Below are 16,736 nucleotides of genomic sequence, written 5' to 3' on the forward strand. Positions count from 1 at the left end.
AACAGAATCTTGTGGACAATACACCAATTCCATAGATTGACCAACTTCACATACAGCGCAATTGACTTTGTGTCCCCTTTTTTGCTGAGGTAGTAAACAATGGTGTTGTTGTTCAATAACAATAATAAGAACATGATGGGAGTAGAGATGGGATGGGAGAAATGCTTGGCATGCCTTCTGTACAGCCCGGAGTTCCAGAATGTTGATGTGCATCCTGGATTCCTGAGGAGTCCATGTTCCCTGTGTCATGTGACGACCCATGCGTGCTCCCCATCCTACAAGGGAAGCGTCGGTGATGACTCTCCTGTCTGGGGATGAGGGGAGAAAGGGAACCCCCACACAGACCTGTCATGGGTCCATCCACACTGGAGGGAGGAGAGTTCTCGTGGGGAACTCTCAGCAAAAGGTCCATGGGATGGCACGTGAGAGAGTAAACTCCCTGGAGCCATATCTGGAGGCAGCAATGGGGGAGACGAGTGAAGGTGGTGACGTATGTTCATAAGGTCCTGTGGTCCAAGGGAGATAGGCAAGTCCTGCTGGGACAGACGGACTGTTGACTACTGTGGCTATGAGTTTTTTCAGAGTCTGCAATCTCTCCCTTGGTAGGTAAGCTTGTGCTAAATTGCTAGAGGCTCCTATGAAGTATAGAGACTGTATGGGATCCAAAGTTGATTTTTCAAAAATGATGCTGACTCTAAGGGAAGAAAGGATTCTGAGCAACATGGAGATTGACATCCAGGCTTCATCTGTGGATCACACTGCTAGGACCCCCTAACGCCTGAGGTAGGCTGCCACATTGGAGAAAACTTTGGTGAAGACCCCTGGGAGCTGTGGTGAGTCTAAATGGCAGGACCCTGTGTTGAAAATGCTGAGGGCCTACCACGAACCTCAGGGTCTGTCTGTGAGCCAGATGTATGTCTATGTGAAAATAAGCGTCCTGCATATTGAGAGCCATAAACCACATGCCTTCTTCCAATGACAGGATAATGGCTGTTAAGTTGACCACACAAAACTTGGATTTGCGGATATAGCAATTGAAATAGTGGAGATCCAGGATTGGTTTCCACCCACCCTTCCTTTTGGGTATCAGGAAGTAGGTTGAATAGAACCCTGTCCCTTGATAATCCAGAGGGACCTCCTATATTGCCCCTCTTTGTAGTAAAGAGTCCACCTCTGAAATGTGGGCTTCTCCAAGCAGTAGATGCAGAGTGGATGTTTGTCCCTGACTGCGAAGGAACTTGGGCAGGAGGTACAGATCTTAAAGCTTGGGGTTTTCAGCATAGTCCAGTACCAACTGTGGAGGGGGCGGGGGAGAAGGGATCACAGGGAACCAAATTCCCAAGAAAAAGACCCCCAATCTTATTCCTAAAACTAACAAACTACTAAAAACTACAATATAAATGATAAAAACTGTAAAAACTAACTATATACAACTGAATATTTTAAAGTGTGTCACACGCAAGAGGACACTGATAGTTCCAACCTGGACCATGGGGCAGTGAGAAAGAACAGGAGATGTGGTCAGTCCACCCTGCCCTTTATCACCTTATATGAAATCATGAGGCAAGCAAAGGGTGCATGCACAGACCGAGGGACACTACTCCTTTCAAAATCTCCGGCTTTTCTTCAAGCATCACTTCTAAAGATGATTTATCGTGTATTTTAATATATGGAGATATCTCTTCCCAAGATTTATGGCAACACTCACAATTCATGCTGGTATACATTGTAAATGTTTATCAGTATTTGAAGTACCATTTGTATACTGGTAATTGCAATGAGAAGAAAAGGAGTACTTGTGGCACCTTAGAGACTAACCAATTTATTTGAGCATGAGCTTTCGTGAGCTACAGCTCACTTCATCGGATGCATACCGTGGAAACTGCAGCAGACTTTATATACACACAGAGAATATTTCATATTCATTTCATATTCTCTGTGTGTATATAAAGTCTGCTGCAGTTTCCACGGTATGCATCCGATGAAGTGAGCTGTAGCTCACGAAAGCTCATGCTCAAATAAATTGATTAGTCTCTAAGGTGCCACAAGTCCTCCTTTTCTTTTTGCGAATACAGACTAACACGGCTGTTACTCTGAAACCTGCAATGAGAAGTACATTCTTATGCTCATCTTTCTGATGTAAGGATAATTGAGCATTGTGGCCATGCTTAAAGGTACTAATCTACAGAGTTGGGGTTTTAATTTTTTAAACCACTGGCCATTTTGTATATACCCTGCAGGCAGGTGGGCAGAATTCCTGTATGCCACAGACAGTTTAATACTCTGTGTGGAAAAAATTGTTACAAGGCTTTTGCTCAAGACCCACTAGTCTGCATGCATGAGTCAAGTTTGGTACTCACATTGCAGATAACTAAAGTGTGGGATCAGATTTACCTCACCCCAGTGTATGTAAACAGAGGGAAGAGGGCTCAAAGCAGCTCCACCTTCTACTATACATGCACTCACCGAAGCTCCCACAGCAGCCCCATAATGGTTTGCAAGTCATCACTGTTAGAGTCCCCAAAGTCTACCCCAAATTTTTGGGGATGGCAGTTTTTACATGTGCAGGCACTGTACCAACAAGTATGTAGCCCAGTGTTCACAAATCCAATAGGCAGATGCACTTCCTCAGACATCTGAAGAATCACTTGTACAGTGCATCAGGTGCTTGAGGGATGGCAAACTTGTCAAGAAATACACCCCACTTCACACAACTGGAGAGCAGCAAACACAACATTTGGCTCCATCATTGCCCCCCGCGTATTTGTATCTCTATCCTGGTATCCTGAAATTCAGTATGTGTACCACATAAGATTGTCTTCCCTGCCGCTGACCTCATTCGTTGACCTCCAGGACACCATGCAATAGGACCATCAACCTTTGTACTGAAATCACAGCCCTAGTGAAAATATATAGTTTAAAAGAAAACCCATGTACTGGTCAGCCAACTGAGGGAAACGGATATGAAAGGCCTGCAATAAATCATGACAGTGGCATGTCTCAACAAGCTACATTTTAGATAAGATGAATGCATCTGGTATTTTAAATAGTCTTTTTGCCCATTATAAGCATTTCATTTATTATCATCACATGTATTAAGTGCTCAGTCCCAACTACTCTACCTTGAAAAATTGTTCATTTTGGTGGACCAAAGGGCATGCTTTAGGGCCAGAGGACTCTTCTTGCACTTTGTGAGACTGTTACCAGCCAGAGGTCTCAGCCTTTCAAGATTGTATTTATTAATCTCATAATAAAAGGTTAAGTATGCCAATAGGCAACATTCCAATGACATTCTGCAGTTATACAAATACACTGTAATGCTATTAAACCAGCATATTAATAATATTAATTGCACTAAAACTATGAAAGTGAAATTCGAAGCTAAACTCACGAGAAATGATTGGACATCTTATTTCCCTTTTTTTATTGCCTGAAATTTTGACACTCGCTTGAGCCATCTTTTTCCCCCCATAAAAATACTTTGCAGTACTCAATCAAGTTAAAGAATTACTTATCGCTTTATGTTGCATAAGTATCTGATTAAGTGCCTGCTTAAAAGTGTACTACTGTTAAGTTGAAGTGTATCAACACAGTCTAGCTCTAATATGTCTAAATGTAAATGAAAAATTTCTGAATTAAAGACATGGCCTGCCGATAAAAAAGGGAACATACACCAAGTGCATCTGCCCAATCAATTTCACCCTTCCAGTCCCCATAAGTTCTTCCCCCTAACCCCCCATTTCTCTAGCCCCCACATCTGCCCAGCCTCATCTCTGCTCCTAATGTGGTTCTTTAGCCCCCACTCCCAGGCTGTTGTGGGGGGGGGGGGCTGCATTAGGGTCTTCCCTGGGAGGGGGAGGTACAAGGGTTCTTCACCCTCCATGCTCTTCACAGGATGGGTGTTACAGTGGGGTGGGCGGAGAAAGAGTAAAGAGAGCCTCCTTGAGCTGCAGGGCTTTTTCTGCTCCCTCCTCCCTTCCTGTGAGCAGGGGCAGCTCCTCCACTCTTTCCCCCTCCCCTCCTGTGACAACAGGCTAGGCTCCTGAAGGGAGAAATAGACAGGTCTGCTGTTTCCTGAGCAGCTCTGATGGGTTGCAGCTTCCCAGAAGCCATGAGGAAACAGCTGACTCCAGGGGGCCAAATCCCTTGTGGACAGATCTGGCCCACAGCCAACCATTGCAGAACAGTGCAGTAATTGACATATTTTGGGGACCCTTAAAAATCGAAGGCCCTTGGCTGCAGCCCCTAAGATCCCTGTGTTAATCTGGCCCTGCTCCAACCCAATAATATTTGAGAATCCCAGTTAACCTCTTTATGCCTACTTTACCACTGGGACCAACCCAATGTCCACTGAAGTTAATGGGAGTCTATTGACATCAGTAGACACCAGGCTGTGTTTTAAGGCTCTGCAGGCTCCCATCTTACATCTCTGATGGACAGCATGCTCCTCCAATACAGTAAAAATCCTCTGGAGGATGGCCAGCTACCCACACTCTCTCATTGCTGTAGGGATAGAAACAAGAAACTCTTGCTGCACGGCTGCCAAAACTTGTTCTGGATGTGGGCACTGAACCAGCTGTCCAAGTAACAAATGATGGCCCTAATTATAAATGTATTTCTTTGTTCAGTGTTCCACACAAAATGTAAGAATCTAATATTCTGCCACTGATTTATATCCTTTTGGGGTGGAGTCAGTTTTAAAAGAGTCCATTTGTCTTTGACACCAAGAAAACACACAAAACTTTACTCTTCAGGATTTATACAAAGGAGATGCACTTCTTTCTCTTTTCAACTGGACGACAGTAGAGAAGGCCTTTATATGTCCGATACGAGCAGTCCGAGTTCCCAGCTAGCAAATGCCTTATGAATTTCTCTTATCTGTGGATGTGTGACTGTATCGTAAAAGGGGGCTCACCTTGTTCCTTTGTATGAAACAATACATTTGAATGGAATTTTGTACCAATCCTGCAGTTTTCTTCCCTCCTCACCCACATCAGTAATTGACATATTTTACTTAATGAGAGAATCAGTGACTATCAGCCTGGCTTTTGCTTGAGTCCCTCAACCATGACAATATAATTAAAAGTTGTGAATGATATATCAAGTGCCATATAGAAAGAAGAATTGACAGGAGTAATTTTTACTACTCAAAAGCCTTCAACTTCATATATCCTGTTAAACAAGGTCACTGACACAGGCTTGAATGCTAAAGCAGTAGCTTGGTATAAACCCCACTGCACCCTTCAAATAGGCATTTGTGTTTCTCGCTAATCACTAGAACTATGTACATTGCTACAGTTGAATTTTGAATCCTTCATTATCTCATTTCTTTATTAAATACTCACTAAAGACTGGGGGGCGGGGACAAAGCTTGCAGGGTTCTTGCACGACAGTGTTCCAGTATTCAGCCTCAAATGATTTGTTTGCAAAGTTTTATTGTCTTGATGTTTTGCTTGTTGGTGAACAAGTTTAATACTGGAGTTGAGTATGGTTGGTGATGATCAAAATAGCTATTTTTCTCTTTAGGTTTTAATGTCAAACTATCCATCAACTCTTCTCTTATTTTGGTATTGTAATCTCATCAAGCAGGGACCGTATGTTTGTTATGTGTTTGTTCAGCGCCTAGCACAATAGTGATACCTAGCTCTTATTTAGCACTTTTCAGCAGTAGATCTCGTAGCACTTCCCAGTCTAAGGTTTTGATCCTCACAACGCTCCTATAAGGTAGGGAACTATTATAATACCCATTTTACAGATAGGAAACTGAGGCACAGAGAGGGCTAAGTGATTTGCCCAGGATCATACACGAAGTGCATTGCAAAGCAAGGAATTGAACCTGGGTCTCCCAAATTCTAAGCTAATATCTTAAACACTGGACTATAAATGGGGCACTTATGCATGACTGGGCCCCCCTAGGCACTACCACAAGGCAAATATTTATTATTATAATTGAGCAACCCAGTTAACACATCTAGGTGTTTCAAATAAAACGGAATCTTAGTGGCAATGAATGCTCAGACTGACATTTTAAAAAAAGTTTTATTCTCTGAGGAGGATAAGATGTAAACTGTCACCCTAAAACACTGATTATGGTGAAAAATATTTGGAAAAGCAGATATGAAGCCTGCTTCATTTTGGGGGAGTATTATACTGCACTTGTCGGGTTAATAATAAATCTGATTCCACCAAGAGGGAATTTTCTTCTATCCTTGGGATCCTCTGCAGAAGAAGTGAACTTAATTCCTAGAAGAAACGTGCTCCTTTAAAAGAACAATTGGATGACAACAATTTTGGTCAGAAAGGGTGGAATTCACCCTAGTGTAGAGGGCCCATGCAAGGACTATACACTACTTAAGCTCTGTTTTGAGTGGGTTAAGTGGGATTTAAAGTGGTGAACAGACTTTTTTCTGGCTCTCCACATGGGTAAATTTGACCTAAAGTGTCTATCCAAATAGGTCCTCCTTTCTCCATATTCATGTTACTCTTGCATCTTGGCTAATCTGTTCAGTTTATCTATACTGTGCAACAAGAAGCTGTTATTTCTATCAGCACTGCAGAGCCAATGTTGCAAGAAAGAGAAAACTGGAGAAGCTCTTACTGCAGAACCATAATAGGTCACAAAGAGATCTGAAACCAGATCACTGCAGCCCAGTGATTAAATCACTCCATGACTACAGAATTTAGGACAGGCAAGCATTGCTGTCCATGTTAGTCATCCGTGGGAATTAGAAAGCCAGAGAGATTGCAAGTTGCCTGCCTGTTTCTAGCACATTACCTAAAAGTTTTGAATTCATTGCAACAGAACCCCATGCCTTTTATCCAGGAGAACATTACCAACAGCATGATTTTCAGATTTCAGGCTGAGATTCCAAATTAGAAAAATCTTGGCTGGTATTGTTGAACAGCACACATTTGATATGGAAGTTCTCTCTGAGAAGATAAGATTCACTTCAGAGTCACTGTCTTGCTATGCTGGAAGGAGGACAGAAGACACTTTATTTCTAAATGCCTGGCAATACCAGGAGATAACACTGTACAGTGCTGGTAATTCCATAATCATTTAAATACACCCGAGGGGAACCGCTGTCTGCCCTTCCCCTTTACCCACCCTGGTCTGCAGCCAACCTGCTGCTGAGACATCCCCTACCCCTCAAATGAGTGTTAAAGGGGGGCTATAAGTGGGAGGTGGTTGAGTCCCTTCCGTAAAGTCATAGGAGCCCCAATCCACCACTTCTGCTCCTTTAAAGAATACATCAGTTAAATCCTTTACCAATCCATGTTATCTGATCACTGTATTCCTTCCCTACAGGATACCTGCACTGCACATCGGCCCCATAATGAATGGCACCATCATAGCCTAACCCCCATTTCATTTTTGCCCAAACCAAGCCCCCAACCCATTTTGAGGAAGGTGAACCCTCCCACACACTTTGCCTTGGCCAATCCAGTGGTGAGGGAAAATATTCCTTCCCAACCCCCTGAGAAAGGAGCAACTACCATAATGCCCACAGTGGCTCATGACAAAACCTGGCATTTAACTACTTCCATGGGTGGGAGGATGAGTGCTGCTCCACCTGGTCCAGGTGAAAATGGGCTTTTCCTGCATGGGCATGAACATAAACAGTCACCATCGCCCTTCTGGTCATGTGGGGGGCAGATGGATTAGCGACCCCATGCTGACCTGGTATGAAGCAGCCACAGTAAGTCACACTCCGGCTCTTTTGCCTTTTTAGGGGCCACCTTTTCCAACAAGCCAGACAATGGCTCCTACCACTTAGCTTGTGGTGAAGTCACTCTGATATCATCAACTTTTTCGAGCACAACTGGCTTTTAAGTGATAGAAAGATAAAAAGTGTATACTTGGTTTTGGCTTTACTTGTTAAATGTAGAACATTAAAAATGTTTATATAGCTGACACATGCAGGACCAAATTTGCAACAGTGGTGTGCAAAAGAGGTACTATTTACATGCCCACACCCAATGAAGTCCGTAAATAGCACGCACAAACATGCACATGCTCAAATTCTTGATTTATATATGTGCATTAGGCATTGAGTGTGCACCCTCACTTCTGTATGGATACCATTGAAGATTATGGCTGCAGCAAGGAACATTCATTTGCACGTACTTTCAGAAAAGAATGCTGCATGTCATTTTACAACCCACTTTGAACAACTCCAAATATTTCTGTTAGGGCTTACCCATTTCCACTTCCAATGCAAGGAAGAGGTGAAGGCGATAACTTTGTTAAGCTATCCCTGAAGCCCATCTGTTACCTATGTCACTTTCTCAAATTTCTATCCATCTATCCACATCCAATAATAGTGTGATCTTAGTCAGAGCACATTCATTAAAAAAAATGATTAACTGTTGTTATGCAGCCACTTGATGTTAATGGCAAAGTTGACATCTTAAATCACAGCTATTTCCCTATGATAGCCAAGGGGCTAAGAAATATCTTTTTAGATAGAGGCAAGTGTAGATTAGAGAAACTATACAAAAGCAACATTTACCATAAAATGTGATACAAACAGTCCTGGGCAAAAGTGTTATAACAGCAAATCACAACATAAATTAGGCTTTATATATTCATTTGGATATTGTACAAGTTAAATCATTCTTCTCCATGTAAATGTTAATATCATGAAGGATTTCTTTATGTCTCTGGGTTAAAAATACAGAATTTTACAACTAGATTTTAATTTTAACTGGGAAATAGTCTGTTTTCAAACTTGTATAAAAGTGTATGGTCCTGAAAAATAAGCCCTTCATATACTTAGTGCCAAGTAAGTACAATGTAGCTCTTTCCACTCTGTTTAAGCATCTCAACCATAATGTAAAGAAGGAACCTTCAGCAGAGATACTAATAAAAATGCACCCTGCACTTGACATATGTTCATTAAAACAAATGGAGATAGGTCAATTGTGGCCTGATTAATCTGTGCATGTCTGGCACCTGATGATTGAAACAGTACCAAGTATGTATGTGTTTTAAACCAGGTATGTCTGTATTGTGTATGAGATCCATCCTGCATTGTGCTGAGCATTCTGATCTTCACCCAGTGAAGTACATATATATGCATGCATGCATGCAAGTGGCCCATTGACTTAAACCTAACCACTTGCATGCTTAAGGTTTAGTACATGATTAAGCGCTTTGCTGGATCACAGCCAGTGTTCCCAGCATAGTGAGGGATTGAACCATATATAAGAGCTATTTAGTGTCAAACTGCTTCAAGTACATCAGATCTGATCAAAACTCCCACCCTCTGTGGCTTTAAAGGATACTTAGTGTTGTGTCTTTGCACAATAACAGAAGTGTGATGGATACTTTACAGCCAAAAAAGAAAAAGTGAGTGGGGGCATCCCAGAAGCAGTGCAAGTGATGAATTGTTATTTCTATGCATAAGACTCATTAGTTGCATGATTTTTCAGGAGGGCTGGGGGAGAGTGGAAGGTGCAGGGTTATTTCTGTTTGTTAGAGACAGGCACCCTGCTCATTAAAACAAACTGTCATTGGAGTTGTGCCCACTTACTGCAAGACTCTGTTTGCTTCATTGATTGGTGTTTGCAATTGATTACATAATAGCTATCTGAAGCCTGGCAGGGTTTCTGAATAAGTACTGGATGAGCTTTGATAACCTACTGAACTTGCAAGACTGCAGTTTGATTTCTGGACCCACCAATCTAGCCAGTAATTGCAATCATACCAATATACTAAAACTAAAAAAAAAAAACCCAAATCCTTGCCTACTGTATGGTACATCAAACAGGTAATAAATTATTGTAAAGCTAGCAGGGTGTTGAGGAGGAAGAAAAGTCACAGAAAATCAAAGCAAGATGTTCTAGATCTAGCACTGCTGAATAATTGCTGGCACTAAATAGGTTAGCTTCAGTTACAGTCCAAAAAGTACACAAATGTTACATGTAAAGACACACTCAGAAAGAATTTACAGCACTGAGTAAAGATCAGGCTGTTTCTTACCCAAAAGAAGGGAGGCAGAGCCTATGCCATCTCTCCTGAGGAGCTTCCAATGGAAGGTAGATCTTATTTTACAGCCTGCTGCTGTGGGAGACCCACAGTGGCTGATGAACATGCGTCACACATCCGCGTTCTCTTAATGATATTTTTGTCACATGACAATTTATAACTTGGAGTATGGATTAACTGTTGCCCTGGATTTGAGGGATGTGTATACCCCAAAATGTGATCAAGCTAATTACAACCATCTTATGTGCATCCAGCCACCCAGAATTAATGAAATAGAACACTGCATAGTTAAGGGTTAATTTGGAGACAAGCTTTTAGAAGCAAGGTCGTATCTAGCAGGCAATTTCTGTTAGTCAGAATGGGAGGAGGGGACAGACAAGTAAATAATTGAGTCTAAAAACCTTGGCAGTTGGAAATCTTGAGTCTAGACGCTGCTGACATTACAAATTTATTGAAAGTTAGAAAAGTGATGACCTATGTATTTTGTAGAAGTTAGTTATGAAAGATTAGCTAATAGAGTGTACTTTGGAGCAGTCCTCTGAAGACATCTTGAGAGACGTTTTTCCCTGGTGGGTGAGCAACTGGCTACTGCAAACCTGCTGTTAATTACACAATACCATTCCAGATGTTAGGTAAATATCTGGGATGTTCTAAACCTATTGCTTATGTTTGTGCGCTTAAATCTAATAAACTGCCATTTAGGATCGAGCACGCTTACTTGCATGAACAGAAGTGCTGTGCTCCTATTGATTTATTCCTGACACCGCCTGGAGTAAAATAATTAAGTTGCCCCTGTTGGGGGTTCTAAAAATATGAAGTAACATAAGGGCAATGTGGTCTCCTTCGTAACAGCCACTCTTTTGCATTTAGGAATATCTGCTAATCAAAATGATGCTTTCTGAGATTCCAACAACTTTCCTCAAGCACAATAAGCTGTGAGGTCTTCTGATAGGACGTGTGCTCGGAATCTGACAGCTGGACACCCAGGGCCAGCGTGTGTATACCTGTGATGTGGGTTTGCTGGAAAATGGAGAAAGTGAAAAAAAATGCTACTGAGAAACACTATCACAATTGAATTAACGGGATTTTGAGAGGATCCAGGAAAGTTCCTGCAGCTTGCACCTCCTTTATAATGTCATGGTTTTAATTTACTTCATTTATATTAATGAATAGTAGATTGCACAACTATTAGCATGATTGAAAATTGCACTAATGATCAGTAAATTTACCTCTAATTATTATGATTAATGAGAAGTTGATCATCTTGGACCAGTTTAACAACCTAGAAAAATTGAAACTGAGTAAAATAGATGTTTCTTGGTAAATCGGGTCTTCAGTCTTTTTTATTTAATGAAAATCTAAGCAGTCCACTCAGCAATATTACCTCCTAATTCACTATAATCATCCATTTACATATATTTGCATAGATTATGTCTCCTCCACCTACGTATTTACCTGAAATTAATTTACTTCAAAATTGCATTAAAATTTAGCCCTATGATTAGCTAAATACTGTAAAAAGAAAAGGAGTACTTGTGGCACCTTAGAGACTAACCAATTTATTTGAGCATAAGCTTTCGTGAGCTACAGCTCACTTCATCGGATAAAGCTCACGAAAGCTTATGCTCAAATAAATTGGTTAGTCTCTAAGGTGCCACAAGTACTCCTTTTCTTTTTGTGAATACAGACTAACACGGCTGTTACTCTGAAACCTCTAAATACTGTAGTAATGTTCCATTCTGTAGTTGGATAATAACTGTAGCCCTGCTGCTTTTTCCCCACTTGGCTCCTGAGCATGTGCATGGTGCAATTATCTATAAGTATCACTCCCAATTAGATACATTGGTATTCACTACCTCCCATTTTAAAGAATACTTCTCAATTTGATATGTAGTTGCTGGCATGCTGAAACCACTACCTATCACGCTGATCAAAATTGTCTCATCAATTCCTTGTATTTCCCCATCTATTGGTCTGCACCATCTCTCTTTTGTCTTAAATTTACATTGTAAGCTCCTTGAGGCATGGACTGCCTTTTTTTTTTATTCTGTGTTTGTACAGTGCCTAGCACAATAGGGTACTGGACCATGACTGGGGCTTGTAGGCACTACAATAATACAAATAATAAAAATAAACTTCCACACATTTTAAAAGGACAAGGTCAACTTCAAATGTAGTTTGTGGAAGTTTCCCCTCTCCCCCCACATCTGTTTTTTAAATCACTTGAAATAGTTTCAGGGACTATACCTGATCTGTGGTTTGTGTGATGGGGTGTCCACCCAAACACAGGACTGACAGGGGCTAAGGTGACCAGGTAGGTCAAATAACTCCGCAGGCTGCACCTAGAGCAGGGAACTAACTGGAAGCAGGTTCAGCTTTGCAGGAACAGGAGGGGCTTGTATAAAGTCCAGGAGAGGTGAGCAGTAAAGGGACTGATGGGAAAGGCTGCAGGAAGGCAGGCAGCAGTCACTCCCTATGAAGAGGGTGGAGAATTTTGGATCTGGTAGACCCAGAGTGAGAAGGGCAACCAGGTGTGGTAGGAAGCAATCCAGGGAAAGAAAGCCCAGAATTGCTAACCGAGGGTTCCTGGACTGGAACCTGGAGTAGAGCATGGGCCTGGGTTCTATCAGCCACTGAGGGAGTAGCACCATGGGGCAGTGAGAGGGAAGACTGTCTAAGACTTCTAGGGAGAAGGGACTTTGCTGTATCACTGTATGACCATATGGAGGGCTTAGTCACAAACAGGATGTTGCAGGTTCTGGAGCTAGAGGAGCTGCAGACCAGAGAAAGAGAGAGAGTTGGAGTGAGGGCATTCAAACCATGGACCAGGGTGTCAGCCTCTAGAGATAATCCCCAGTGTGGCCAGTGAATGGTGCACCCAGTGACAGTTTGACAATCACATGTTTTTCTCCCATTTCTGTGGGAAAAGACAGGGGAGAAACACAAACGGGGGGAACAAATGAGGGGAGAAGTGAAAGTGTACACACAGTGCTGTCAAAAGCACAAAGGAAACTGGAAACAGAAACAAGTTTATGATGTTATCAAATCCCTTTCAATTATAGTAATCTTAGGCTTTACTTATAACTACAGCTGGACAAGGAAAATTTTGTACAAAACTTTTTTTTTGGTGAAAAATCCATTATCCACCGTGGTCTACTTATAACAGTAGGTACAAAATTTCCAGATGAAGTGCTTTTTAAGTTAATGGTCCCTTTAACTTGAGATGAAGAATTTTTATTAGGTTTACAGACATGTCTGAGTCAACAAGTTCAACTCCAAAATTAGACCCAAAGTTTCAAGAAGATCAACAGTGTTCAGATCTGGGATTATAGCAGTAGGAAGAGAGCTGCCAAGTTTGGATCCAGAGGCAGACATCCACCCAAAGAGGATTCAGCATTTTGGTTAGGACACATCACTAGTTAAAACATGGATTTCCCTTCTCCTTACCTCCCCCTCAAATAAAGTCACCCATCTCTTGAAATTAACCAAGAGTTCTTTAAGAAATATTAGGAATATTTGGTGTAACGGACCAGTTTACAAAGCAATACAGAGGGCTCTACATAAAACTGATCTGTCCTCATTACTATTTACAATCCATCAGCCTGTGTATCATCCCCAATGTTATCAGTAATCACTTAATTTTCCTCCAAACCATTACTAAAAATATTGAACAGCACTGGGCTGAGAACTGATCCCTTCAGCACTTTACTAATCCCATCTTGTTGCGGAGTTCCCATTAACAACTACCTTTTGAGATCTATCACTCAGCCAGTGGTAATCCATTTAATATGGTCTACATTGGGTTTCAAATATGACTTTTCTGACACTGTATTAAAATGAATAAGCATGAAGGTTCTATTTTAAAATATGGATCAAAAGTCCAGGAACAGTCAGCAATAACTGAAAACTACTGACTGAGAAAAAACTTGCTTCTACTTGAAAGTTTCATTTATAAGCTGTAAATTATATACCAGGTTTAAACAAGTTTGTGAACTGTACTTCTCTCACATTTGAAGTAAGAACATTCATTCTTTTGGATGTGTGATTCACAGAGACAGCATAGATTAAAAGAGAAAGTTGGTAGCTAAACAGCAGGGTGGGGAACCTTACAAGTCATCAGTGGGAAACTTTTCTTGAAGTGGAAGGACCAGCCTCAGAATTCTCACATTAGTCAGGGAGTGTCCTGCAGATAAGTGCCTTAGCCTTTATGGCCCTGTCACTGATCTGGGGGGCAGTTATTTATTTAGTGTTTGCAGCAAGCAATAGTATTCTTAGGAGCCAAGTGAAGCTCTCCGAGCCCGCTGCTGAATTTGGTTAGCGGTCACTCCTCAACAATGTGTATCATTGTTTGATCTGCATCACCACTGCAGCTTGGAGTGTCTCTAACACCCCAGTGGTGCTGGTTGGCTGCATAGAGGCCTTGCCCAGTCTGAATTCAGTTAAGAATGGCCTGCTGATGATGTGGCAGGTTGAATCCAGGCAGGTGGGCAGTAGAGTCTGTGACAAGGAACTGACTGGTGGTTGATGTTAATTACCAGTCTTCCTGCCACAGGGACTCTGCTGACAAGTCCTGGCATGACAGCCTTGAAAGAGGTGTAGCTGGTGGGCTTAAAAGGCTGTTGAACAAGGGCAAGCTTGGGTTGGCATGTACCTTCTCAGGCAACTTGCCAGCTGCAATCTCCCTCCTGATGTAAGGAGGAGCAATGAGGCTCAGAATTGGAAGCTGTGGAAAATGAGACGGTTGGATAATTCCTGTGATGATGCGCATTGTTGAGTTGAGTTTAATATCAACAAGTTTGGTGTACGCTGACCAGCTCCATACTGGTTGTACATACTCTGCAATTGAGTATGAGATGGCAAGGGCTGAGGTCCTTAGGGTTAGAGCAACCACTCCCTATGAAGAACATGCCACTTTGTTGCTATCTTGCTCCGATGGCTTTTGTATATCAGTGTTCGGTTGAGGGTCATGCCTAAGTAAACTACGTATGCTTCGTGCTTCAGCCTCTGGCCATTCATTATGATGTTTAATTTCCTCTTAACGTTGGCATGGTGGGGGTGGAATGTGCTAGAGACTTCCTTGCAGGTGCTAGGTTGAAGGCGTCATGTCTTGCACTAGTCAGCCAGCTTTGCAGAGTCATCACTCAGGTCTTCTCCAGCTCAGAGAAATTTGGAGCCTGTAGCCCACAGCAGATGTCATCTGAATAGATAAACTTCCATGACTGGGTTGGTGGCAGGTCATTGATGTCTAGTTGAACAAGGTTGTGACTAGAACATACCGCTGGGGTAACACGTTCATCTGGGACAGTTAGGCATGAGCGCACTCCAATACAAAGGGGTGTATGAACACTCTTCAAGCTAACTAGCAAAGCAGTGCAAACCTCACCTGTTTTGGTTTGCAGGAGGTTCAGCAAATCTCTGGTGAATTAAGTTTGCAAAAGGCTTAGACTCCCACCTCTGTTGTAAACTGATGCATTACAAAACAGCCATTTAAAGCCTTTTGTTAAAGAATTTTACATTTATTAAGAGAGAGACTGACTTCCAAGAAGCAATAAAAGTGAAAACAGAAGCACATCGTGTCTGGAATTAGACAGGTGCAAGCTTGGACTTTAGTAATTTACAATTTTTTCCTGTTCCCAGGCACTTACAGCCAGTTGAAATGTATCATGTATATGGTGTTGCAATTACCTCATGTGTAACAGACTCAGATAATTAACCCTTTCAATGCTGGAGTAATTTGCAGTGCTGCAGAGTATATCCCTAACACCTCTTACTTTAAGTTATCCTCTGGAGACAAGAAAGAGGCCTCGTGGCCTCTACCAAAACATGTTTAATCCTAGCAAAGAGTCCTGTGGCACCTTATAGACTAACAGACGTATTGGAGCATAAGCTTTTGTGGGTGAATACCCATTTCTTCAGACGCATGTAGCGCGCCTGCTCTGTGTGAACCCCCTCACCCATGCCAGATGCGCCATCTGGCCCACATTCCTAGCTTCCCCTCCTTGTTAGGAGCTCTGTGTGCCCCCCTCCCCACCCCACTCCCTCGGTCCACACCGCTTCCCGCAGCCCCCATTGGCCTGAAGCAGTGAAACATGACCAGTGGGAGCTGTGATTGGCCGAACCTGCGGACACTGCAGGTAAACAAACTGTCCTGGCCCACCAGCAGATTTCCCTGATGGGCCATGTGCCACAGGTTGCCGATCCCTGGTCTATAATTACACGGAATTCAGGAACAATACAGTTTTCTGCAAGGAGACATGAAATAAATTCATGCTGGGTCTTATTTCTTTGTGAGAATAGAAAAGATGCACCTACCCTGTATTTTTGAAACTATCCCTAGGAAATTCCCACTGATTGCACCAAAGCTTTTTTGACACAAAGGAGAGATAGGGCATGGGGTGCTCTACTGGTAAACTCAAACAACAGAACTCCAAATATCTGTGGTTTGTACAAAGCACTATGGGAATTTTTTTTTCTTTTACATCGGAAGCCGATTATGGCACATTCAAGACACCGACTGCTGCTGCTCACAAAATCTAGGACTAAGGCAAACCCTGAACAGTCTGGTATCTTCACACTTGAAATGGTTAATCCAAGGATCTCAAAAACAGGTGACTAAAGGATATACTTCTAAATCCATATTTAGTTATCCAAAGAAAGTGACCTGATTTTCAAAAGCATTAAGCAATGGAAACTGCGAGGTGGTCAACAGTTTTAAAAATCTGGTCACTTTATTTAGGTGCCGAAA

The 16,736-nt window shown here is 42.1% G+C and overlaps 1 protein-coding gene across 4 annotated transcripts in view; it reads right to left on the reverse strand.

The window, feature by feature from the left end:
• The window catches only part of NAALADL2 (N-acetylated alpha-linked acidic dipeptidase like 2), a 901,057-nt gene that overhangs the window by 594,153 nt on the left and 290,168 nt on the right, over positions 1–16,736 (reverse strand). The window contains exon 1 of one of the 4 annotated variants that reach the window (XM_084639866.1): positions 9,986–10,066. The exons of the other annotated variants lie outside the window; for them this stretch is intronic. The gene's annotated coding sequence lies outside the window, so the exon portion shown is untranslated. Of the gene's footprint in view, positions 1–9,985; positions 10,067–16,736 lie in introns of those variants that run through there. 4 annotated transcript variants of the gene reach the window in all.

The sequence above is a fragment of the Lepidochelys olivacea genome, assembly GCF_965140295.1.
Source record: "Lepidochelys olivacea isolate rLepOli2 genome assembly, chromosome: 9".
In the NCBI taxonomy this organism is placed as follows: Eukaryota; Metazoa; Chordata; order Testudines; family Cheloniidae; genus Lepidochelys; species Lepidochelys olivacea.